At 46.2% G+C, this 26854-nt stretch overlaps 1 protein-coding gene across 1 annotated transcript in view; it reads right to left on the bottom strand.

Annotated features, from left to right (window-relative positions):
* Positions 1-24405, bottom strand: part of SYNE3 (spectrin repeat containing nuclear envelope family member 3) — a 111734-nt gene extending 87329 nt beyond the window's left edge. The window contains exon 1 of the mRNA XM_060262158.1: positions 24384-24405. The gene's annotated coding sequence lies outside the window, so the exon portion shown is untranslated. The remainder of the gene's footprint in view (positions 1-24383) is intronic.
* Between the last annotated feature and the right edge of the window lie 2449 nt (positions 24406-26854).

The following is a 26854-nucleotide window of genomic DNA, read 5'->3' as shown; positions in this document are numbered from 1 at the left end:
TCCCCCGCCTGGGCGGGAGACTCCAGATTTGAAGCCTCCTCCCCCCGCTCGCCAAAAATCTGGAAAGCGGGGTGGGGGTGGGGAATGGCGGCCCTTCCTACCCAGCCCCGATCCCAGCAGCTTCTCCTCTCCCCTTCCTGTTTCGTCTTCTCCCCTCCCCGCAGACACCTCTTTTTCAACCCCCATGCCCCATCCAGGGTTGTGAGGAAAGTGGGGGGGGGGCTGTGAAGAGGGAAGGGAGGGAGGGGGGAGCGAAAGAGGGAGGGCTGGCGACGTGGAGCACGTGAAGCGCCTGCTGCGGCCAGAGAACGTGAATGGCAGAGACACGGCCGGCAGGAAATCCAGCCCCCTCCATTTCGCCGCAGGTACGACCAGCCCTGGCCCTTCCCTTCTCCCTCTCCTCCGCCGCCTCCTCTCTGGGTCTCTTGTGGGGACTCTTCCCTTCCCTCTTCGAAGGTGCTGTTTGTTTATCTTAAGGCTGGAGCGGAAGGAAGGGATCATTTTCCCGGCGGCCTCTTCGGGCTCGTCCAGGCTTTGTGTGTGGAGACGAAAGGTGGAGACTGGCATCAGTACCAGTGTGCCCTCTAAGCTGCGGTAGTGTGAGCTAGCCCACAGATTTTTAGCTTCCAGCTCACACATTTTTTGTCTTAGCTCAGGAAGGATGACCCTAGAGCACAATAATTTATGCAGTAGCTCACAACTTTAATACCGGTAGCTCACAGTTTTAATGCCTGTAGCTCACAAAGTAGTTTTTTTGCTCACAAGACTCTGCAGCTTAGAGGGAACATTGATCAGCACCCAAACTGGATGGAAATATGGGGCCAGGGTTATGGCTCAGTAATTAGACCTCTCTTCCCCCCTCTCCCTGGGGGAGCTGTTTTTTGAGGTAGAGGCACCAAATTTTCAGTATAGTGTCTACTGCCTCTCCTCAAAGTACCCCCCAAGTTTCAAAATGATTGGACCAGGGGGTCCAATTCTATGAGCCCCAAAAGAAGGTGCCCCTATCCTTCATTATTTCCTATGGAAGGAAGACATTTAAAAAGGTGTGCTGTCCCTTTAAATGTGATGGCCAGAACTCCCTTGGAGTTCAATTATGCTTGTCACACCCTTGTTCCTGGCTCCGCCCCCAATGTCTCCTGGCTCCACCCCCAAAGTCTCCTGGCTCCACCCCCAAAGTCCCCAGATATTTCTTGAATTGGACTTGGCAACCCTAATAAGGGCTCAGTGCTCTACTTGAATAAGGACTAGGCATTAAAGCCTGTTTTGCCCTGGTCGTGTTACAACACCCACTGATTTCGCACTCACCCTACGCCGCTCTCACATTCGTCTTCTCAGTGTGGCGTCCTTCCGATTTCCCACTATCTGCCCTGGGGCTGCAGCAAAGATCGGCGTTTAAATGCAGCAAACAGAAACCGGTTTTTAGCAGTTTCTGTTTGCTGCGCTTAAATGCCAATCCCAAGGCAGATAGTGGGAAATTGGAAGGATGCCATGCTGAGAAGACCACCATGAGAGCAGCGTAGGGTGAGTGCAAAATTGGTCATTGTCTCTGAGCATGCCTAGTGTGCCTTTCCTATCTCCATAAGTAATTCCTTGAGAGTGAGAATTTCAGGCAGGCTTGAGTTAGAAACGAAACAGTCCAAATAAACAAGGATTAACAAAGCAATCTTCTAGGCATTCTACCAGTGCTGAACAATTTCAGGGTAGCAATAGCCCAGCAGCTGCCAGGATTTCCTCTAAGCAGGCTTTTTGAATCACTGGTTTATCCCTGCTCATCTCTCTGATTAAACTGGGATTTGGCATTCTATGAGAAAACAATCTCCTTTGAGAAGTACTCTGGTACCAGTTGCAAGTTGTTGTTGTCGGTGGTGGTGGGGAGATTATTATGAATTGTAATATTTTTTGCTAGCTCCAGGTGGCTGTCAGAATATCCAGTCCCTGGCGGAAGCAAATTGTAAATACCCTAACAAAGGAAGATTTAAAGAGAGGTTTAGTTAAAAGAGGATCTGGAGGCTTTGAAAAATGTAATGAAGAGATTTCCTCTTCCAAACATTCAGGGAGTGTTCAAAAAAGTGCCCTGACAGACAATCAAGGTTTCTGCAGTATTCATTATTTTTAAAGGGCACCCACACCCAGTGAATCCATAGCTGGCACAAAGGAAATCCACAGATAGCTGTTAATCCATAGCTGGCACAAAGGAAATCCACAGATGCACCAGCAACAACACTTGTAAATTTCATTCATAAAGCAGACTGACATAGAAATGGGAGGGGCTGTGGCTCAGGGGTAGAGCATCTGCTTGGCACTCAAAAGGTCCCAGGTTCAAGCTCGGCCATCTCTAGTTAAAAGAACCAGGCAGTAAGTGATGTGAAAGGCGTCTGATTGAGATCCTGGAGAGCTGCTGCCAGTCTGAGAAAGTACTAACCTTGATGGACCAAGGGAGCTTCATGTGTTCATGGCTTCTGAAACTCCAGAATGGCTAGGTTGGCCTTAATGAGGGTCTATTTCAGGGGTGGCCAAACTGCAGCTTGGGAGCCACATGTGGCTCTTTCACACATTGTGTGACTCTTGAAGAAAAAGAAGAATTGCAGATTTATACCCCGCCCTTCTCTCTGAATCAGAGACTCAGAGTGGCTTACAATCTCCTATACCTTCTCCCTCCACAACAGACACCCTGTAAGGTGGGAGGGGCTGAGAGGGCTCTCACAGCAGCTGCCCTTTCAAGGACAACCTCTGCCAGAGCTATGACTAACCCAAGGCCATTCCAGCAGGTGCAAGTGGAGGAGTGGGGAATCAAATCCGGTTCTCCCAGATAAGAGTCCACGCACTTAACCACTACACCAAACTGGCTCTCACCACCCCGTTGAAGCCCCCACCACCCCGTTGGCTGGCTTGGAGAAGGCATTTCTCTCTTAAAATCACTTCTCTAAGCCAAGCCAGCTGGCAACTTAGAAAATGCATTTAAAGTTCCTTCCTTCCTTCCTTCCTTCCTTCCTTCCTATACCTGACATTTATTGAATGTCACTCTTATGTTAAGGAAGTTTGGCTACCTCTGGTCTATTTCAACAAGATGGAGTTCACAGGGTGGGAACCATGGACTCAACCAGTGAACAGTTCCAAAGGCATATGTGATTTGTTTATTGTTCTCAGTTCTTGCACACTGAGTTTTTGTTCTCTATTAGGATCACAAAAAACTTCATCCTTTTGCCCCACATTGCTACCCTGAAATTAAATGATCTGGGGAAAGAACTATTTGAAATGATCTAGGGAAAGAACTAGTTTTGTGATGGGCCATGGACCATTTCTGTTCAGGGTAACTGTGTGGGGGAGGGAATGTTGAAACATCTTTTGTCTTGTGTGCTGCAGTCCTGAGCCAGAGTAGGGCCCATGAATGTGAGAACTGGGGGCAACACAAAATAAGTACTTTTCTCCTTTTCTTACAGTACATGAATATGTGGGCACTCAATGAAATCAATGAGAATTAGGTTTAGAACAGATAAAAGGAAGTATTTCTTTACCCAAAGGCTGTGATCAATCTACTTTCAGTGCACTTTCCAACTGGATTTTACTGTGTGTGAACTGGCAAAATCCAGTTGGAAAGTGGCTTGAAAGTGCATTATTTCGTGTGTGTGATTGCAGCCAGTGAGTAATTAACATATGGAAAATTCACAGCTGCATGAACTGGTGGTCTCTCTCACTAAGGCACTTACCAAGCTCACACAGCTTCTGAGAACGGACCTCTCAGGCACCTTCAAGTTCCTATTGGTCACATGGTTCTGCCTTGTTCCATTTTATCCACCCAGCAATCCTGTGAGGTAAGTTTGGCTGAGAATTTCTCTCAGATCTACCCAACAAGATTCTTGGCTGAATGGAGATTTGAACCCAGGACTCCAAAGTCTTATGCTGATACTCTACCTGCAACACCACAATGGCTTGCTCTGAGGTTTGGTCCATACATATATGCATATCACTCACAGTGTAATCCTTACATCCTTCTAAATTCACTGAAGTCAATGAATTCAGAAAGGTATAACTATGCTTAGGATTACACTGTTAGTTACTCAGAACCTGAGGATCCCAGATGATCATGTGAACAGACTAGCTAGGTGGGTAGCTGTATTCGTCTGACGCAACATAATAAAGTTTGAGTCCAGTGGCACCTTTAAGTTTTCTTCAAGGAATGAGCTTTCACGTGCACACACACTTCTTCAGATATCCGTCCATCCATCATTCCATCCATCATTCCATCCATCCATCCATCCATCCATCCATCCATCCATCCATCCATCCATCCATCCATCCATCCATCCATCCATCCATCCAAGCGTGCCTGCACACAAAAGCTCAAACTTTGAATAAAACTTTGTTGGTCTTAAAGGTGCCACCGGACTCAAACGTTATTCTGTGTGAACAGACTGAAAAGCAAGGTGATAAATAAATTCTGCCTGTGGCATCTGATTTACAGTGACTCGTGCACACACACACACAGGTCACCCAGTCATTCTACAGTCACAGTCTAGCGATAACCATGCCTGTGTGAACCAGCTCTGAGGCAGCCTAGCCCACTGCATAGTTTGCATACAATTCCCATGCCAATCCCTTTCATGCTGAATACCACACCAAAAGGCAAACTGTCACCTCCCCCCAGTTTCACAGCAGGATTGCCAGCATGGATAACAAAAAAAACATTGCACAGATTGTCACTTGAAACCCTCCCTCGCACTCTGCCAGGAGTCTCAAGTGAAGCCGTGCAGTGAAAACATTATTTCAAATTCTTCCAAGGACCTCAGGGGAACCTGTCACAGCATATGTGCAATGTACACAACCGGCCTTGCATCAACCTGTCACGAACTCGACCTAGGAGGTGGCATGGTATATTCATCTCTGTGCCATACTCTCAGGCTTTCCGCTGAAGTCCCTGAAAGATAGTGAAGATGTCCGTTAAGAACTGGAAGATGGCCAGCTTCCCTTCAGGCAAGCTGCCAGACGCCAGTAATGACTTCCAGTCACCGTTGGCCTTATCTGAAGTACACCAATCATTCAGATACCACAGGTCTCTTTATTAATGTTCCTCCTGATTGGTCAGCAGAGACGTCCTTTGTTGATGGATACCACAATTAGAAAGAAACTGCCAAGATCTGTAAAACAAGCTTGCTAACACTGCTCCCTTGTCCTTTCCTGACCGCCAATAATGGCTGAGGAATAGAGTTGCCAACCTCCAGGGCTGGAGATTTCCTGGGATTACAACAGATCTCCAGATGATCAGTCCACCTGGTGAAAATGACCACTTTAAAAGGTGGACACTGTGGTGTTATACCCCATCAAAGCCCCTCCCCTTCTCAAACTCTACCTACTCAGACTCCCGACCCTACTGAGGAATCACCTTGAATTGTTTTTAGTTAGCATATCAATCTACTCAAAGTTTCAGCGATTAATCAGTGGATATAATTTTAATCAGCAAGGAGATTTTTACTTGAGAGTTAGATTATCTGGCTTTAAATTAATGTATGTATTATGATGTTTTAAAATATGTTGTAAATAAATAATATATGTTACCCTGAAGAAGATGATGATGATGAAGAAGAAGAATTTGGATTTATATCCTGTCCTTCACTCTGAATCTCAGAGTGGTTTACAGTCTCCTTTACCTTCCTCCCCCACAACAGACACCCTGTGAGATGGTGGGGCTGAGAGAGCTCTCCCAGAAGCTGCCCTTTCAAGGACAGCTCTGAGAGAGCTATGGTTGACCCAAGATCATTCCAGCAGCTGCAAGTGGAGGAGTGGGGAATCAAACCTGGTTCTCCCAGATAAGAGTCCATGCACTTCACCACTACACCAAATTGGCACTACACCAAACTGAAGGGTGGGATTAAAACACACTAAACAGATAGTCTGCTATTGTGCATTCCCTGTTTCCCATGCTAAGAAGAAAATGGGCACATGCAGATTTTGTATAATCCAAGTCGTCTGATTAAAAATGTGTGTTCTTAAAAATAATTCATTTTATTTAAGAGCTACAACCTGAAGACCACTTAAAAGAATCAGTTTAACTTTTCCACTTGTGAACTGGAACACTGTTACAAGAGCAAAAGACTTGGCTTGTAGGGTTACTTATATATTCCCACTTAACAGACAGGTAAACAAAGGTGCAAGGAGAAAAAAAATTAAGACTAAAGTCCTAAGAAAATTAATTTAATCATAAAATCCTGCTGGCATCTGTGGGACTTTCTTCCAAGGGAAACATACATAGAAGCCGTCTGCCATTTAAAACAAAACCAAAAAGTTCCCAGCACTGCTGACTGCATTAAAACTTTTGTGGATTTAACATGGGGATTTTCAGAGGTCATACATAGCACATATAATATGCCAATTACATTCAACCACTCAGATGTCCAAGGCTTTACGGGAATTGTGTATTTTATCCCCTCCCACCATGTCTTCTCCAAACATTTCTCAAATAACAAACTGAAGTTCTTATTATTAGGGAGTGAGATGTACCATATAATCACACAGTTCCTAGTTTTTCTTTTTCCTGTGGGAATCAGGTTGGCAGGATAATTAAAGAATTCTTGCAACATTCTCCAGAAAGCCTGACTGAATTTGGAGCAGTTTGTTCAGTCCATTTCCCCAAAGCCCATGATAAATTACTCCTTGTAAATTAGGGTTGCCAGCAAGACTGGAGAAAAAAAAATATCCTGTCTTTTTCAAGGAGATACACTGTGGTAAAACATCAGGAAAGCATTTTTATAAAGGTAATAAGGCTATTTTATAACTTAATGGTTATGCTTTAATGAAGGGAATGGGACTGTACCCTATAATCTTGTTGAGCCTGCAGGAACCTTTGGAATTCTGAGGGGGGTGATAAGCTCTACCCCAAAATGGCTGCCTTAGAAAGGTGGAGCCAAACCAAAATGACTGCCACAAAGGGCAGAATTAAATAGAATAACTCCTTCCTCCGGGAAAGAAGGAAAGCCAGAAGGAGAAATGGAATCACATAAGGTCCATCTAAGGAAAGCCTGAGTGCTTACCAGCCGTTCTGATTCCTCCAATGGCTGCCTACTATTGCAGCTGTGGAAGATTCTTTCATTTGAGTGAGTACAGCCAACAACAAGCTAGGGTTCCCATTCCCCCATCAGGGGTGGGTTTTCCTGCAATTCTGGGGCCTCAAACCCACCACCATGGAACTGGCTGGTGGGGGAGCCCTGCTCCTTAAGAGTGCTGGCACACCCAATGTACCCAGAATGATGATGTCACCCGGAAGTGACATCATCGTGCTGGAAACGTTGCACAGGGGGACACTCTAGCATTTGGGAAATACTCTATGATATCCATAGAGTTCCCCCCCCAAGTGCTAGAGAGTCCCTCATGCAACATGCCCGCCGTGAATGACATCACTTCTGGGTGACGTCATCACATCTCCCAGGGAGTAGGACCAACATCCCCCGCTGGGAGCCAGATAAGACCTGACAACCCTACAACATGCCCTGCCTTACAATGGCCCTGGCCTGCCAGCCTGCTTGCCTTCCTTCCTTCCTTCTTTGCAGCTCTCAAACATCTGACATTCATGTCTTGTGACTCTCAAACATCTATTGACATTTATTCTATGTGGCTCTTACGTTAAGCAAGTTTGGCCATCCTTTTCGAAGGGTTTTTAAGGCAAGAGATGAACAGAAGTGGTTTAGCCATTGCCTGCCTCTAGACTTCCTTGGTGGTCTCCCATCCAAGTACTAACCTGCCGGGCTGACCCTGCCTAGCTTTTAAGATCTGATGAGATCAAGCTAGCCTGGGCCATAAGGTCAGGGCCTAGATGGATCACAATTTTGATTTTTAAAAGAAACATTTGGGTCAATCAGTAAGTGGATTACAAAACAGGTTGCAATTGGGACAAGCAATCCCTTTCAGGGTTGGGAGGGGCTTCTTACTCATCCAGTTTGGTGCTAAAATGTTGGATGTGCTGTCAGTTCCCAGGCAGGTGTGTCTTTAAAATGAAGAAACCAAGACTGCTTTGGCATAGCCATTGAAGCACAACAGCCTATTTCATCAGTCAAATGCCTCTGGAGGTTCATGCTGAAGTCAATCAGCCTGATGCTGGCCTCACCAGCTGAGCAGTTTTCAGGATTACTAATTTATTTACAGGGTTTTTTGTTTTATTTAATGATGCCTCTTTAGAGTCCAGCTCAAGGTGGTTTAAAATTGAAAAACCAAAAGCTGTTTGCATCCATCCTTTCCTGTCCAAACAGGTTATTTATTATATGCTGCCCATGGCACACACATAACCTTCAATTGCTCACTGTCTTTTCCTACTCTCTGTCCCCTTGATTTTTATACTTTGATTTTAACTGATCCAGCATCTCAGGTTGAGAACTTTCGCATCACCTATTGCTTGCTGTTTTTAAACTGGAGATGCAGGGGATTGAACCTGGGACCTTCTGCGTGCCAAGCAGATGCGCTACCACTCAGCCATAGACCCTATTTGAGAAAAAGCACTCTGAAGCTCTTAAATCCACTGGTGAAGGGCTCCTATCACCACTTAAACAGGTCAAAGTTGTAGCCCTTCCTTGCAAACAGATAACTGAGAAGAAGGGGGCAGAGGTAGCAGTCATAAGAAGAGCCTGCTGGATGAAAGCAGTGGTCCATCTAGTCCAGCATCCTATTTCATACGGCAACCAACCTGTTGCCCTGGAGTGCCGAATAAAGAGGGCATACAGGCAGAGATCCGCCCCTGTTGCTGACTCCTAGTATGGGTATTCAGCGTTTCTAAATGTGGAGGTGCCTTTCAATCACCACGGCTTAGTAGCCATCTATGGACATCTCCATGCATCTAACTCTCTTTTAAATCCATCTATGTTTTTGATCATCATCAGGGCTTTTTTGTAGCAGGAACTCTTTTGCATATTAGGCCACACACCCCTGATGTAGCCAATCCTCCAAGAGCTTACAGGCCTCTTAGTACAGGGCCTACTGTAAGTTTCAGGAGGATTGGCTACATCAGGGAGGTGTAGCCTAACATGCAAAGGAGTTCCTGCTACAAAAAAAGCCCTGGTCATCATTATGTTCACAGCCAGTGAGTCTCCCAGTTTAATTACTCATTGAGTAAAGAAGTATTCTTTTTGTCTGTCCTAAACCTGCTTGTAAGAAAGGGCAAGATTCTGCCTCACTGCTAGGCTTCCCAATCCCCAGGTCCCAGCGGGGGATCCCCCGGTTTTACAGGCTTCCCCCCTCCCCCAGCCAGCTGGCCGGCAGGGGAAGCCCCTCCCCCCAAAGCCATTATGCACCTCCATGAACAATTCCCATAGGGAATGATGGGGAATTAATCTGCGGGTATCGGGGGCTCTGGGGGGGCTGTTTTTTGAGGTAGAGGCGCCAAATTTTCAGTATAGCATCTAGTGTCTCTCCCCAAAATACCCCCCAAGTTTCAAAAGGATTGGACCAGGGGATCCAATTCTACGAGCCCCAAAAGAAGGTGCCCATATCTTTCATTATTTTCTATGGAAGGAAGGCATTTTAAAAGGTGTGCTGTCCCTTTAAATGTGATGGCCAGAGCTCCCTTGGAGTTCAATTCCGCTTATCACACCCTTGTGCCTGGCTCTGCCCCAATGTCTCCTGGCTCCACCCCCAAAGTCTCCTGGCTCCACCCCCAAGTCCCCAGATATTTCTTGAATTGGACTTGGCAACCCTACTCACTGCTGATGGATCAGCTTGTAAGAAACGGTTGCAGCCTGTAATGCCAAGCAGCAAACTGTAAACGCTGAGCAGACCCACCTGCATGCAAATAAGCAACGTTCCTGCCCAGACACTGGGTGCGTTCACACACACTAAATAATGCACTTTGCAACTTGAGTTTTACTGTGTAAGAATGGCAAAATCCACTTGCAAACAGTCGCTATGTGAAAGCACCCACTGTGAGACGCAATGCAGGAAGAGTGAACACCTCTTAAATGGAAGAGCCACTTTCTTTCTATGCCTACCGCAAAAAGTGGAACTGGATTTGAAGGCCCACGTTAACATCTGCAGGCCTTTAAATGCACCAGTAAAAAGGGCAATGTCCTGACCTGATGAGCCCAGGCTAGCCCAACCTCATCAGATCTCAGAAGCTAAGCAGGACTAGCCTTGGGTCGTGATGTAGACGCAGGCAATGCCAAATCACCTCTGACCATCTCTTGCTATGAAAACCCCACCAGCGGGAGCTAGATTTGACAGGGAGTGGAGGGGAGAAGGCCATGAGGTAGCTGCCCCTCTTCACCTGGAGGAACAATGTGGGAAAGAGCAGGCAGAAGCAGCTGCATCTCCTGTTAACTGGTACATTTAAAAGTTGCCCAGGTTGCAGTCGGGTGTCCATTAAGCTCTGAGGGTGGCCTGTTGAACCAGCTATAATAGAAACTGAACCAGCCATTGAAACTTTGTGCTGGCTTGCTGCACACACAGCATTGTTTAAAACAAGGGATCCTTTGCAACTCATTTCAGGATAATGCACCAGAGTTGCCACACCCTTTGTGTAACCCCCATTATCGCTGCATAAAATCTGACAACAATAATAACTGCAGGGCATTTGCAAAGGCTTTGATCGAAGGGCTGTCGTGCTATTCCATGTGTTTCAGAAAACCCCACCCTTTTCTCTGCAACCTAATTAAAGCCGAACCATTTGTTTCTGCCCAGCCCCAGCAGTGCCAAGTCACCCAAGATTGTATGTTAGCTAGAGGCACAACAAGCTGGGTTGAAAAAGCCACCCCCTCTCCCCCCAAAAGTCTCACCCTTCCACTGTGTAGCATGGCTAGAGTAGAGCGTTTCATGTCATTAAACTGGGCTGGGCTGCTTAATATAGCCAAAGCAAGGAAAACCCAACCTCCTGTGAGTCATCTTCATTGTAAGCAGGCTGCTGGCTTTCTGGGAGGAACGCAATTCAATTTATCTGTCTCAGGATGGATTTGGGAGAGTGAGGAAGAGGCCAGGCCTACAGGCAGTGACACTGAGCTTCACTCTCCCAAAGTCGTGATTCGTTCCTGTCAAGCTCAGGAATACATCTTCTTGTTGCTTTCACTTGCCTGCACAGGGATGAAACTGAAAGCATCTTGGAAAGGCATTCAGTCCACAAAGGACATCATAGAGTGGAAGAACGTCCTCTTGCCTGGCTCCAAGGTGCCAGGTTGGACCAGATGGAGCAGGCATAAAAAGCCATGTCTGCACTGGGGCTGTCATTGGAGTCCCAGCCTGGGCACAAGTAATAAAGCAGTGTGTGCTCTTGAGCATGTGCAGAATGCCACTTGCCATCAAAGCCACACATTACCTTTTATGAAGACAAATCCAAAGGACACAAAACTGTTTTGGGCAGGTGAGCTCTCCAGAACACTTCATTGGGCTGGGTTTTTTTAAAAAAGGGGGGGGGGGCAATTTTGCAAAACTTCAGGTGAGTTCTCCAAAAATTACAGCTGATCTCCAGGCTACAAAGATTGGTTCCTCTCAAGAAACTGGCATCTTTGGAGGGCAGATTCTACGGCTGAGTCCACTCCTTTTTGAGCTCCCTGCCATCCATATGGATAAACATATGGAGCAGAGGTCCATCAGTGGCTATTAGCCACAGCATATTGCTGGAACTCTCTGTCTGGGGCAGTGATGCTCTGTATTCTTGGTGTCTGGGGGTGGGGGACAGTGGGAGGGCTTCTGATGTCCTGGCCTCACTGGTGGGCCTCCTGATGGTGCCTGGTTTTTTTGGCCGCTGTGTGACACAGAGTGTTGGACTGGATGGGCCAGCCAATTGGCCTGATCCAACATGGCTTCTCTTATGTCCACAAACTATGTCCTCTCTTGGGACCACCTCCAAGTCTTCAGGAACTTTCCATGCTGGAGTTCTCAGCAACATATAATGTCATAGAGACCACCCTCCAAAACAGCCATTTTCTCCAAAGTAATTGATCTCTGTCATCCGGAGACTAGTTGTATAGCGGGTGCAATCCTATACATCACACAAAGGAAATTAAACAGTACACAACATTTTGACACAAAATTTTTCCAAGGGCTTCTCAGCCCTTCATGATCAGTAGCTCCAATCCCTTCTTTTGCAGGCTGTAGCACCTCTCCAGTTCGCTCTCCTGAACGCTGCACTGCTAATGCAATGTGTTCACGGTCCCATGCTTTCTGTGCCTTTAGACTACCCCCTGAACTGCAGTGCACACCTGAACTGTCACATATCATTTTGTACTGGATCCGTGCAAGAAATTCACCTTCCTTCCAAGAGGCCCCTGCGTACAGCTCTCCTACAAGCCCTTGACATAAGCCTTTTGCAGAGGAATGCCCAGAGTGCATCTGAAATGAACGAATGATTCAAAGATAGAAAGAGGACTTTTGTTTTACTACATTTCCTCTTCCAACGTGCTTAATTTCTAGAGGGTGCAGAGAAGTGTCAGGGGTATTTTTAGACATGGGTTTTATTTAAGTTTTTTGGTTTTATAGTTCAAGAAGGGGGGGGGGGGGGAGAACAGAAACTATATTTCTTCTCTCTTCCTTGTTTCTCTAGAAGTACTGTTTGAGAACATCCTGTAAGTATGTACCTGCTCTGCCTTAAATTGTGGGCCCTTTCTTAAATTGTGGGTTTAGGATGGAATAAGTGCAACTGGGATTGCCTGCAGCGTTGAGTGATAAATTGGTACAGTAGAGCAAACTCTCAGGCTACTAGCCTTGCTGCGGTCTCGTGCTCCTTTTTCCCATGGTGCTTCTGCCTCGGAGCTGTGACTTGCCTCACCTCTTTCCCAAGTTCTCTCCACGGCTTAGAAATCTGGTTTTCAGAGAATCCTACAGCCTTGGAGAGAACTTGGGAAAGAGGCGGGGCAAGTTGCAGCTCCGAGGCAGCATGTGCAAAATCGGGCACAAGCACCATGAGAAAAAAACCCAGCAAGGCTAGTGGAGAATTAGTCATAATTTTAACTGAGGGAGGGTCCTAATAATTATGGAGGAGAAAAGGACAACAATGGACAGGTAATGACAAAGTCTGTGCAGAGGCACATCATGCAAAACCATGTATCTCTTTGCAACGTTTTGCGCAACAAAAGTGCAAACGGTGACACATTATGGGGGGGAGGGATGTTTCTTGTTGTGACACCGCCCATTTTATTCCGCAAAGTTTTCTGATGATGTGCTGAAAAGATGCTTTCCTGTCTAGATGCAAATCACCGAGGAAACACAAGTGGGTTTCCCCGAAGAGCTGATTAGCTCACACCATTCATAACCAGGAAATTCCAGGAAGCACGTGGTCTGACGTCTATTTCTGTCACCCATGTCTTGAAAACTCCTTCAAAACCCGTTGCAAAGAACTGAGGGTTCCTTTTTCAAATAACCGTGTTGTTTATTACTTAATGCTAGGCAAAGCTGGAATATCTGAGCTTGCATGTGAGTCCCCTATCCTAGAAACGGCATATTAGAGGTTAACCCAAAATTTAGTAGCTCCTAAACACCTTCACCAGTACTGCCATTCAAAAGTCCTCCATCTGGCCTCCTGTCCTTACTCCTGCTCCCTTGTTTCTTGGTCCAGTAGTTGCCTATTTCTATGGGAAAAGAGACGGAGTAACAGTTGCAGATGTTTATAGGGAGATGTGGCAGAGCTTATGCTTTGCATGCAGGAAATGCCAGGCTCCAGCCTAGCGTCTACAACTTTCTAAAAAGAAAAGGTCAAGCAGTGCTCGGTGAAACTGCGTTTCCTGATATGTAGACTAATATTGCTAGCTTGCGTAGGTAGCATTGGATTAGACAGAACAATTGTTTGACACAGTTAAGACCTTGCTACAATTGAAATAAGCCAGAGGGCTAGAGGGTGCCAGCTTCCAGGTGGGGCTTGGAGATCTTCCGGAATTGCAACTGAATTGTAGACAACAGAGATGGGCTCCCAAGGAGGAGGAGATTGGATGTATACTCTGCCCTTCGCTTGGAGTCTCAGAGCTGCTTATAATCTTCGTTCCTTCCTCTCCTTACAAGAGTCATCCTGGGGTGGGGGTGAGAGAGCTCTGACAGAAACTGCTCTTGAGAGGAACAGCTCTGTGAGAACTTTTGACTGGCCCAAGGTCATCTAGCTGGCTGCATGTGAAGGAGTGAGGAATCAAACCCAGTTCTCCCAGCTTAGAGTCTGCCACTCTTTACAGCAAACTGGCTACTGAAAATGGCAGCACAGGAGGCTGCACCCTCCTCAGGATTTCCCCCTCTGATATCTCAAGGAATTCTGCTCTGTAGTTGGCAATTCTGTGTGTGTGTGTGTGTGTGTGTGTGAGAGAGAGAGAGAGAGAGAAAAGGAATTGCAGAATAGAGTGGGAAGAGATTTTGGAAATGTTCTCTGCAAAATCTTAGTTTAGAGCATTCTATGAATTTTCTGGGGATTAAAATAATCTGCTTTCTCCCTTGCCCCATTTTCCTTTTTCGCTTCTGTCAACATTCCATGCCTCCTGCAGCATATTTATTTCTCACTAGGATGGAAGTGAGGGGTTCTTTCATCTTTTGAATGGTTAAGTCATATTTTTGTGCACATCTGGCAAATCCTTCTCCCTCCCCCCCGCCCTCACTCAGTAGGTTACCCAATCTTGTCTGTCGGGACCCCAGTTTTGCTGCTTTCTGTGATTGGCACAGGGTGAGGTCTCTGACTGTGAAACAAACAAACATAGAAACTTAGAACACCCTGCACAACACGGGAAATCCAACGCTTTTTACCCCCTTCCCCAAGTCACGCCTGCGCTATTTTTAAAGGAAGGCCAAAACCCTCCAGGATCCCTTGGCCAATCTAGCTTGGAGGAAAATTCCTTCCTGACTCCAAAGCAGCGATTGGTGTTACCCTGACCAATGCTCCCTCTAAGCTGTGGAATCTTGTGTGCAAAAATTCTATTTTGTGAGCTACTACATAAATTAGTTTGCTCTGGGGCCATTTTTTCAGAGCTAAGACAAAAATGTGTGAGCCAGAGGCTAAAAAACCGTGAGCTAGCTCACACTAACTCAGCTTAGAGGGAACACTGACCCTGACCATATACGGAAGGGCCATGGGAGCCAAGCCCTGGCTCATCCCTTCTGCCCTTCCTCTCACAATCTGCCTAAATTCATAGTGAGTAATGGGTATCCAGAAGGTGATACTTCACATCTGTCTTCCACCACCCAGGACTTTTTTCGAGCAGGGACGCACAGGAACACAGTTCCGGCTGGCTTGGCAGCAGGGGGTGTGGCCTAATATGCAAATGAGTTCTTGCTGAGCTTTTTCTACAAAAAGCCCTGTGTGAAACAATGGTGATGTCAGAGGGTGTGGCCCAACATGCAAATAGTTCCAACTGGGCTTTTTCTACAAAAAAGCCCACAAAAGCCCTGCCACCACCACAATCACACCATCAACAACAAATGTTCTAGCTGGCACAAGAATAGCATTTTTCCAGGTAGTACAAAAAACTGGCACTTTTGTAAGCTGGGGGCGGGGAACGATGCCTGCAGAGCCTGAAGCACAACTTGGAGGCAAGATGGCATAATGTGCCCCAAAACCAGTGGTCCTTTTTGAAAATGTGAAATATGCTGATGCGAAGCCAGCATCCTGCTCAGTTTATGCTGCAGTAGCGCAAGCACTAATTTGAGCCACTTGCTTGTGGCTGATGCATGTTCCTATACAGGACAAGCAGGGCAAACTAGGCTCACACATGCCCAGAGCCAGCTAGAAAAGCCAATAGTTTGTCCAAAATTTAAGAGGAGACCTTCTGGCAAGGGCTGATACACTGCTGTGTAAACACAGGATTTTGCCTCTCATTTGGCAGCAATCAAAAGAGAAAGAACAGATGACCCAAACAAAATACAGAACAAAGGGAAAGAGAAACACATTAAAAGGAGGTTGCAGGTAATTCCAGAGAACACTCCTGTCAATGGGTTTAGGAAGTGAAAATGGGGAACAACAAAGAGGCTGGAGATCAAACTGGATTTAGCAACAGGTGTCCTAAACAGACTTGGTTGGCCCAAGCTAAAGGAGTGTTAGCCTCAGTTAGTAATTGAATGGTTAGTAATTTTTTTGTAGAAAAGCCCAGCCGGAATTCATTTGCATATTAGGCCACACCTCAGATACCAAGCCAGCCAGAACTGCATTCCTACTTTTTTTTTTTTTAAGCCCTGGAACAGGTAATTTGGGGCCTAGATTTTTATGTGGTATACAGGCACTTTATTCTGCTCTGTCAGGCTTTTTGCGAATACACGGGCTTAACTCATCAAAGATAGTTCAGTCTAGAGGTATGCACCAGAGCTGCCCATTGTCACTGATTCTGTTTGCCCTCGCTGTTGAACCTTCGGCTAATGCTGTCAGGGATAATCCGGCAATTGCTGGGATTCAAGTTCACTGCACACAGACTATTAGTTTGTTTGCAAACAACATGGTTGTATTTCTCACTCGCCTGCAACCTTCACTACCAGCACTTTGCTCTCTTTTAACATTTGGAAGTGTCGCAGGTTTGAAGGTTAACGTGCATAAAACTATATGGCACCCAACTAACTTGTCTAGTGATATGGCTACATTTCTCAGGCACAACTTTAATTATTACTGGGTTACTACATCATGGAAGTACTTGGGAGTGCATGTCCCTTTGGATCTCAGAAATCTTATGAAGCTGAATTAAGTTCAACTGAAACAGGACATTCATTCTCAGCTAGTTCGTTGGTCAAAGCAACCTTTACCATTCTTGGAGCAAATCAACTATTGTTAAACCTCAAGTCTTGCCGCAAATCGTATTCTGTACGCTGGGGTGGCCAACGGTAGCTCTCCAGATGTTTTTTGCCTACAACTCCCATCAGCCCCAGCCATTGGCCATGCTGGCTGGGGCTGATGGGAGTTGTAGGCAAAAAACATCTGGAGAGCTACCGTTGGCCACCCCTGCTGTGTGCGATCTGTTCCTATTTATTTGCCTAGGTCCTGGTTGGTGAAGTGGCAAAGGGATATCACTGCTTTATTTGGCAATATAAGAAGCCCAGATTTAGCTTTTCCACAGAAAGTACTCCGCTAGAGGACAGGGGGTTGGCAGTACTGGATATTTGTCGGTATTGTGATGCTATAATCCTAGCAAATGTTACCAAGCAGTACCGGGATACTTATGCAGCAGAGTAGAAAGACATTGAAGGAATTGCCTTTGTTCCTGCTTCATTTAGGAAGATATTGTGGAGACACCCTCTCATGTCAAACAGCAAATTTGCAAACCCTTTTCTCCTAGCCTTTTTCAGGGTATGGTTCAGATATCAGAAGTCTCTCTCGTCACTGATCTCCTTTGTCCTCTTTCTTGGGCCAGTCACGGTTTGTGCCAGGAAAACATTGTACAGCATTTCATAATTGGAGATGGGGAAACTTGACGAGGAAACTTGATGTCTGCTCCAGGGGTCTCTTGAAGGTTGACTGGTTGACAGATCACACCCAAAGAGTGCTTGTAAATGGAACTTCATTCTCTTGAAGAGGAGTGACAAGTGGAGTGCCTCAAGGATCTGTCCTGGAACCTGTTTTGTTCAATATCTTTATCAATGATTTGGATGAAGGAATAGAGGGGATGCTTATTAAAATTGCTGATGATACTAAATTGGGAGGGGTTGCAAATATAGTAGAAGACAGAAACAGGATACAGGATGACCTTGACAGGCTGGAAAACTGGGCTAAAATAAATAAAATGAATTTTAACAGGGATAAATGAAAAGTTCAGCTTTTAGGTAGGAAAAATCCAATGCATGGTTATAGGACCGGGGAGACTTGTCTTAGCAGTAGTATGTGCGAAAAGAATCTAGGGGTCTTATTGGATCATATGCTGAACATGAGTCAACAGTGTGATGCGGTGGCTAAAAAGGCAAATGCAATTTGAGGCTGTATCAACAGAAGTATAGTGTTCAGATCACGTGATGTGATGCTATCACTTTCCTCTGCTCTGGTAAGACCTCACCTGGAGTATTGTGTTCAGTTTTGGGCACCACATTTTAAGAAGGATATAGTCAAGCTGGAACGGGTCCAGAGGAGGGCGACAAAGATGATGAGGGGTCTGGAGACCAAGTCCTATGATGAAAGGTTGAAGGAGCTGGGGATGTTTAGCCTGGAAAGGAGGCGGCTGAGAGGTGATATGATCACCATCTTCAAGTAATTGAAGGGCTGTCATATAGAGGATGGTGTGGAATTGTTTTCTGCGGCCCCAGAAAGTAGGACCAAAACCAATGGGTTGAAATTAAATCAAAAGAGTTTCTTGCTCAACATTAGGAAGAACTTCCTGACTGTTAGAGCCGTTCCTCAGTGGAACAGGCTTCCTCGGGAGGTGGTGAGCTCTCCTCCCTTGTAGGTTTTTAAGAAAGGGCTAGATGGCCATCTGAAAGCAATGAAGATCCTGTGAATTTAGGAGGAGTTATTTGTGAGTTTCCTGCATTGTGCAGGGGGTTGGACTAGACAACCCTGGAAGTCCCTTCCAACTCTATGATTCTATGAAGGAAAAATCAGTTCTTAAGTATGAATGTGAATCTAGCCTTTCTTGATTTGCAGAATATGCTGGTTACTCAGAAGGCTGATATTCGGTTCACTCTCAGAAACCATATGTCTACGGATTTTCAGGTTATAAAAGGGTTAATATCTAGGTTGTATCACTTGGTTTACTCGCTTAAAGTGCCTAGAGAGTTGTCTTACCAGGCAGCCTGGGGGAAAGATCTGGGTGCAGCACTTACATGTGATCAGTGGGGGAAAATTTAGTCTTCTTCAGTTTTTAAGAGTAAATCTTTGAATGTCCAGGCACAAGTGTATAAGACGATTTTAGATGGTATCTAACCCCAGCTAAATTGTATCATCTATCCTGTGGTAATCACAATTTGCTATGCTGGAAAGGATGCGGACTACGAGGTGATTATTTCCACGTTTCGTGGTGTTGTCCAGTTATTTCTCATTTTGAGGTATGAGTTCTTGCTGAAATAACTCGGCTAATGGGTATATGAATTCCATGCTCCCCTTTAATCTATTAAACCTCTGGGAGGAAAGCAGGCTTACAACTTCACAAAAGGATCTGGCTTTTATTGATGGTGGCTAGGCATGCAATTGTGTCTAAGTGGAATCAGATAGAACCACTGACTGAGTAAATGTTGCGAACGGCTTTTTTTGTAGCAGGAACTCCTTTGCATATTAGGTCACACACCCTGATGTAGCCAATCCTCCTGGAGCTTCCAGTAGGCCCTGTACTAAGAACACTATAAGCTCTTGGAGGATTGGCTACATAAGGGCTGTGTGGCCTAATATGCAAAGGAGTTTGTGCTACAAAAAAAGCCCTGTACTTGACAAAGTAACAGACCAAATTTCCTGTAAGAGGCAGCTATCCTCAAGGTCAAAACTGTTAGTCAAGTGGTCTCCTTTCTTAACCTGTTTTGCATCTGATACACTCAGACTGGGGGTTTTTATGGGTAGTGTCTTTTCTGAAGTTTTGGCTTTGCACTATTTGATGACATAGGTTATAAGTTATTATTGCAGGTACAGCAGTTAGGCTTTTGTTATAATATGCCTTGATGTCATATGTTTCCAATACAGGTATAGCAGATAAACCTTGTATTTTTATTTGTTTTTCTTTAAGTGTTTAATTTAGGTATAGTTTTTGCAGTTGTATTTGAGCAATTAGATAATACTTTATCATTATATTGTTGATAAACCTGAAATAAAATTTATAGACTTTTTTTAAAGCCCTGGAGACCCCCAAGGAAACTGAAGGTTGCTATGTAAAGGCAGGCATTGGCCAACCACTTCTGTTCATGTTTTGTCTTGACAAGCCTTTGGGGTTGCCATAAATTGGCTGCAACTTGATGGCACTTTCCTCCACCACCAGTACTGAGACAGTCAGGCTGGGTACCAAGCTTATAAACTGAGCAAGGAAATGAGAAAGACATGGGAAAGTAAAGGGATTAAGGGTGTGGCTACACAGAGTCTCCCTGCGTCTCCGCTTCAGTTTTGCGTGCTAGAAACATAACTTCAAGAAGGTCTCTCCGAGCTGGAACAGGAGAACTGTCTGCCCACTGGCATCTCACTATTACCTCTGTAGACTGAAGTAGGAGTCCAGTAGCATCTTTAAGACCAACCAAGTTTTATTCAGAATATAAGCTTTCGTATGTATTCATACTTCATCAGACAGTGGAATGGGGTACGGTGAGCAGAGCTACATATAGCTGGAGGGCAGTGGTTAAGAATGCAAAGTGGTACAAAGTTAAAATTCTTAACCATTGCCCACCAGCTATATGTAGCTCTGTTCAATGTACCCACTTCATTGTCTGATGAAGTATGCATGCATACGAAAGCTTACGTCCTGAATAAAACTTGGTTGGTCTTAAAGGTGCTACTGGACTCCTACTTTGTTCTACTGCTTCAGACCAACACGGCTGCCCACCTGGATCTACCTCTGTAGACTGCATCCCACCCTGTTGTTCTTGCAATTGCCCTTTTTGTTGGTTTATTTGTAGCCCACCTTTCTCACCCAGACTCCAGGCAGATTACTATTTGTAAAAATGCAGTCGGTACAACAGAAGACATACAATATAATAAACACTATAATAAGGCTAGAGCACAAAGTTAGAAAACAAGTGTAATACATCAATACAACCAAGGCTTTCTTTGTATAAAAAGCCCAGCAAGAACTCATTTGCATATTAGGCCACACCCCCTGTCACCAAGCCAGCCGATACTCGGTTCCTGTGCGTTCCTGCTCAAAAAAAGAGTCCTGAATATAAGTAAGGCATAAGATAAAAATGTAAAAACTGGCTAACTGAAATTAGAAAACAATGCATTAAAAACAATAACTACATATGATAGACAGTGCCAAAAACTACAGCCCTTGTTCCTTTGTACAAACATCCCCTTGAACCATTTTACTACAGCCCTGCTCCCTTTATGAAAATGCTGTTCTGAACAAATTCCCTTTTACACATTCTATGGAAGCAGGAAAAACTGCTTTCTGTTTGCAACCTCTTTAGCAGAAGCGCCTCCTTTTCTGGAACGAAAGCTTGTTTATCCCTCACAGAGACAGGCCCACATAGCAGCCACTAAAAACTATGTGGGCAGGATTCCCTGCCTGAAGGGTGCCAAGGCCAACAACACATGTCTACTATGAAAGGGCATCATGTGCCAGGTTGTAATTGTACTCAAGGGAACACGCCGTTTGCACATTAACTCTTCCGAGCCACAAGTCAAGACTCATCTAAAATGTCAATCGGCTCATCATGAATACGTTTATCTGCTGGTGACAAGCCAGAGAGCTACACAAAGCGAGTGGATGGGTCTTGCTGTTACCTTTCTCGGCACCGCCTAGAAGGATTAGATCCTTTAATTAATGAAGATGTCAGATGTGCCAATAAAGGTCTCAAAACACTGCTTGTAAAACTCACTCCGCTTTGGATCCCTGCTTTGCATTCATAATAATGTTGAGCTCAATTTGTATGGGATCTTTCAGGCACTCAGAATACACCCAGTTATGGTATAGCTCAGTCTTGCCAGATCTCGGAAGCTACTTGGATGGAAGACCACAAAGAAAGACTCTGCTGAGGAAGGCGATAGCAAACCACCTCTGCTTCTCTCTTGCTGATTAAGCCTCTTGCTGGGATCACTATATGTCTGCTGTGAGTTGACAGTACATCCATAATCTGGCTAGAGATGTGAACCTCTTGGACTTTTGGTCAAGACTCCAGGGCTTCAGTATGACTCCAGGCACTTTTGCCTTCGTGGGCCTCTCTGGCCATAATAATAGCAATATTAAAAATTACCTTTGCTATAGCTTTAAATGCTTCAACTTTTTGTCTGTTTCAGGCAAAATGTAATGTTTTCATGGGCCCTAAAATTTCAAAAAAAATATCAAAGCATTTCCTTCAACTCTAAACGTCCGTTGTATCGTGGGCCCTAGGCACTCTGCCTACTGAATAAATCGGCTCAGCTTGATTCTTGACTAACAACCTGGGCCTTGAATGAGCTGGCCTACTTGGATGGCTCCCAAAGCAGTCCAGAAGCTGTACTGAGTTTCCTTTTTAGTTGCTGGCTGTTTGCTCATTTATTTCATTATATGAAGGGGGTGTCAACTGCTTTGGCCTAGCCCAGCCCAGCTCAATTTGGGAAGCTAAGTAGGGTCGGCCCTGGCTAGTATTTGGATGGGAGACCTCCAAGGAATAACAGGGGTGTGACGGAGAGGCAGGCAACAGCAAATCACTCTTAACATTTCTTGTCTTAAAAATTAAAAAAATATTTAAGCGGTTTTTATCTCTCCCTATCCCACAAGTGGGCTCAGGGCGGCTTACATCATGTCATAGAGCAATGAACAATTCCATAGAACACTAATACATTAAAACGTTAATTGCAACAGGATTAAAACTTTAGGTGATTAATTTAAAATATACCTACACCTAATGGCAGCTCTGTATTTTTCCCATACCGGTGTACACTGCCAGGAAGGGGCAATGGATCACTCTGATGGTAAACAAGCAGGGGAAAAGCGGGATAGAAAACAAATGTTTAAGCCTAGGGCTTGGTGTACACATTAGTAGAATAAGGTGGTAACTTGCTGAAGTGATAAAGCAGATTGTAGCACTTCTAGCTCTTGTACAAATGGTTGCCTAACTTCATTTCCCACACTTTCCAGTTCTGTTTCTCATGCTTTTCAGTTGCATTTGTCCATTCATCTCTCTCTCTCTCTCTCTTTCTGTTCTGATTATCTGTGCACACAAGCATTTGTGCGTGCTGATGGAGAAAAGTGTTAAAAAGTAATCCTGATACAATCACATCAAGACATATTTTTATGTTATGCTTCATTAATGAGCACGAGCATTTCTGTATCTCCAGACTCTAGGTCGGAAGGGGAAAGGATATGAACAAACAGGGGGAAAGTGCAAGTTATAGCAAACTGCACATATGTGACTTCTGGAGTGAATTTTAGACATTTTTCATGTCGAATGAGAAAGATGGTAGGGCAGAACAAATCATTATGGAATGCAAAAACCAGAAGGGGGGGCAGCATTATATTTCCTGCTTCTAGCACATGAACCAAAAATCTGCCTTATATTGAATCAGGTCCTTAGGGACCCATCAAGTACTTTCTACTCTGATTGGCAAAGGGCATCCATGCAAAGGCCTTTCACATCACCTACTACTTCATCCTTAACTGGAGATGCTTGGGATCGAACATGGGACCTTCTGCCTGCCAAGCAGTTGCTCCTTCACCCTCCCAGCCACACCTTCCAACAGTGGCACCTTGCATCCTTTGCAATACTGCAAAGCATCCTGGGGCGCACAGTCTACCTTTTCCTTCCAAACAGCTCCAAATGATAAACCGGGATGCATTCATCCACTTAAGAGGTTAGCAATGCAACACCCAAAGGAATCCCTGTCCAACTACTGCAGCTTCCAAGCGGTAGAGAGAGTTCCTTTCCCCCTCCCTCCTCTATACGGACGATGCTTCTCTAGACCAAACAGGATTTTACTGCAGCCGGAGCCATCGAAAGTCGGTGGGCTCAACTCCTCTCGCCTCTTCATTGCTTTCAGCTAGCAGCGGCAGTTTCAAGCCAATCCGCGCGCCCCCCGCCCTTTCTCCGTAGGTTTCAAGTTGTTGGAGAAGTTTGTTAAGGGCCTTTTGACAGCCCGCATCGACTCTGCTGTCGTTTCGACACTGCTGTGGGTGGCTGTCTGGCGAGTGGCACCCCGACCCTTATCAAGGACAGCAAATCCAGACTCCCGAAAACCCAAATGAATCCCTGTCCAACTACTGCAGCTTCCTCCTTGGAAGGACTATAAATAAACCGCTCCAGTACGCAAGCGGTGAGGAAGCAGCTGCCCCGCTCGCCCCCCTCGCGCTTCTTTCTTCCGCCTGCGTCCCCAGCTTCATATTTTCTTTTTTAGCCCCGCATCGGCGGAGAGGTCACCCCCGCCTTCCCCGTCCCGCATCCCGCGCGTTCTCAAGTGACTGAAAGGCGTCCTCCGAGGCACGCGTGAAACACCACCGAGCCCGAAGAAGCCTTGCGCGCCTCTCCAGGGTGCTGCTCGTTCGCACCCTAGCTCCGTAGCCACCAGAGCGCCCTCTGGTTTGCAGCGCCGCGGAGGGGGAGAGAGAAGCGCTGTTGTTTTGGCGACCCCCCTTTTCCGAAGTCCCACTGCGGCGGGGCAGGCAGGGGTTAAGGGAGGCTGCTGCTGGCACCCGAGCCGGCCAGGGTGACATGACACGTCTGTGCTCTTCTCCGCCTCGCAGCAGGGAGGACCGCACAGGGCGCCATCGTCGCCCCCTACCGCCGTTCCCCGGCGATCGTCTCCGGAAAAAGTTTTGCCTAAGCCAGGGGCCCGAACGCGGCGCCACCCGACCCCCTTCGCCGCCACCGCGTCCCGCTTTGCGCCCTCCTTCCCCGGCACTGCTGCTGCTGGCGCGCCACTTGACACTCACCTCAAGCAGGCGGTCGGGAGCCGGCGGAGCGCAGCGCGCCTCGGAAGCCCGGCTGGCTGCAGCGGGAGGGCTCCAGGACCCGGGGCCGGCGCTGCTGCCGAGTTTGAATCAATGGCGTTCGCGGAGACTCCTCCTCCTCGGCCGGGCTCTCCCCACCCCTTGCCCTCCTGCTTCTGCTGCGGCGGGGAGACGCCTGACTCATCGCCGCGGCCGTCTGCCGGCCAATAGCCTCCTCTGCAGAGCCTTGGAAAAGTCCGGTGCCGATTTGGGGGCTGCAGGGAGGGGGGGCACAAGTCGGGAGGGGCGGGGGCTGCGCCTCTGGCTAGGATCCTCCCCGCCTTTAGGGTCGTCGGGGACAAGGAGAAACATCCGCCCCTCTCCCAGCTATCAGCTCTCTGCGACGACTGGAGAGGGGGTGGGGGCATTGCTTGCAAAACGGCGTGTTATGTAAACGCATCAGGGACTGCTTAGCTGCTGAACGAGGCTTATGCAATTGCAAGGCGGGTGGCGCAGCTGTCCCTGAGAGCTGGTGGTGGGGGGGGGGGAGAGGGACTGGGAAAAAAAGTGGCGGCGGCTGGTTAAGCCTTCTTTCCAAATTAATATTGCAGATGCAATAGTTCCACCGTTCTGGCCCACTGCTCTGCTCTCCCTCCCTTTATCACTTCTTCCTCCACAAATTTATGCCAGATTAGAGTGGCTTCAGAAACAAGGACCACTCGGAGAGCTCCAGGGTTCCAATTCAGACGTTGGGAGTCATAAGAACATAGGAAGGCCAGCGGGCCATCTAGTCCCAACAGCTTGCCCCACAGTGGCCACAACCAGTTCCTCTGGAGATTCAGCAACATACAGGCTGAGGCCTCTTGGTACTGGGACTGACAGGTTGATTGCCTTTGAATATGGAGGTTGCTTTTAGTCACCATGGCTAGTAGACACTGATAGACCTGTCTTCCATAAATCAATCCTCTTGTCAAGTTGTCAGTGCCTGTGGCCATCACTACATCTTCTGGCAGCAAATTCCACATTTTAATCACTTGCTGTGGAAAGAAGTATTTCCTTTGGTCCCTTCTCAATCTACTGCTCATCAGCTTCATTGGATGCCCTGCCTTGAGAGTCCCAATGTTTTGAGAGGAGAAAATGTTCTCTTTGTCAGCTCTCCTGCACTCCCGTAGGCATAATTTTATAATCCTCCCCCCCCCCCACGTCTCTTTTCTAAACTAAAAAGTCTCAGACTCAAAGATTTCAGGTTTTCACGGCTGGTAATATCATTAGGGTTTGTAGAATCTTTCGGGCTCAAGTGCCGTGTTCTACTGGAGAAAGTTTTTCTTCCAGACGTTTCGTTCTCGGATGTGGACAACATCCTCAGTGGCGTTGCAGCTGGAGCAGGCGCTCTGACCTTCTTGGCTGCTGTGCATTGAGTGAGGCCAGGGCTGCTGGAGAGCTGCTATTTCTAGGCTGGAGGGGGTGTGGTGAAAGGGCAATAGGTTTGTGGATGTGCCCATTGTTTGGTGGGGCTTCCTGGAAGGGTAGTGATAAGGAAACTGGCTGTTGAATGTGACCATTGTTCTGTGTTAATTGCTGGGAGGGTTGGAAGGGGTGTGAAGATAAGGAAGATGGTTGTTGACTGTGCTGATTGTTCTGTGGAATGTGCTGGTTGTTCTGTGAATTTCTGCAATTTATAGTCTGTAGGGTGTTTTGCAGAGCTGGATACCAAGATTGGTGGATGGAAATGCCTTCTTCCTTTCTGTTAAAGTTGTGCTGGTGTTTGTAAATCTCAATAGCTTCTCTGTTCAGGCGGGTATGATAATGTGAGGCCGTAGAAAGGACTTCAGTTCTTTCAAAGTGGATGACGTGGTCTCCTTCTTGAAGTGCATGTTCAGCTACAGCTGATTTTTCTGGCTGAAACAAGCGACAGTGTCTCTTGTGTTTGGTGAGGCGGGTGTTGATACTGCGTTGGGTAGTGCCAATGTAGACTGCACCACAAGAGTCTCAGACTCTTCAGCCTTTCTTCATGGGGAGGTGCTCCAACCCCCACTTGTCTTGATTGCCCTCTTCTGTACTTGATTGCCCTCTTGTTTCAACTCTGTAATATCTACTTTGAGATATGGGGACCAGAACTGTATATATTTTAAATGAGGCCACCATAGATCTATACAGGGGATAATATTAGTCTTTTAAAATTTTCAATCCCTAATGTAGATTTTGCCTTTTTCACAACTGCAGCAGACTGGGTTGACATTCATTAAGCTGTCTACTACAACTCCAAGATCATTTCCACCTCCCACTCAGACCCCATTAGCCTATACTTGAAGTTGGGAGTTTTTATTCCAGTGTGCATCACCTTACACTTACCAATATTGAACTTCATCTGTTGTTCATTCACTCAACATGTGAAGATCCTCCTGGAGTTCTTCATAGTCATCCTTGGTTTTGATCATCCTGAATAATTTTGTCACACCATCTGTCTATGTTTG

The sequence above is a fragment of the Heteronotia binoei genome, chromosome 21, assembly GCF_032191835.1.
Source record: "Heteronotia binoei isolate CCM8104 ecotype False Entrance Well chromosome 21, APGP_CSIRO_Hbin_v1, whole genome shotgun sequence".
NCBI lineage: Eukaryota > Metazoa > Chordata > Lepidosauria > Squamata > Gekkonidae > Heteronotia > Heteronotia binoei.
The sequence above is the reverse complement of the archived record's forward strand: the minus strand, read 5'-3'. Positions and strand labels throughout refer to the sequence as shown.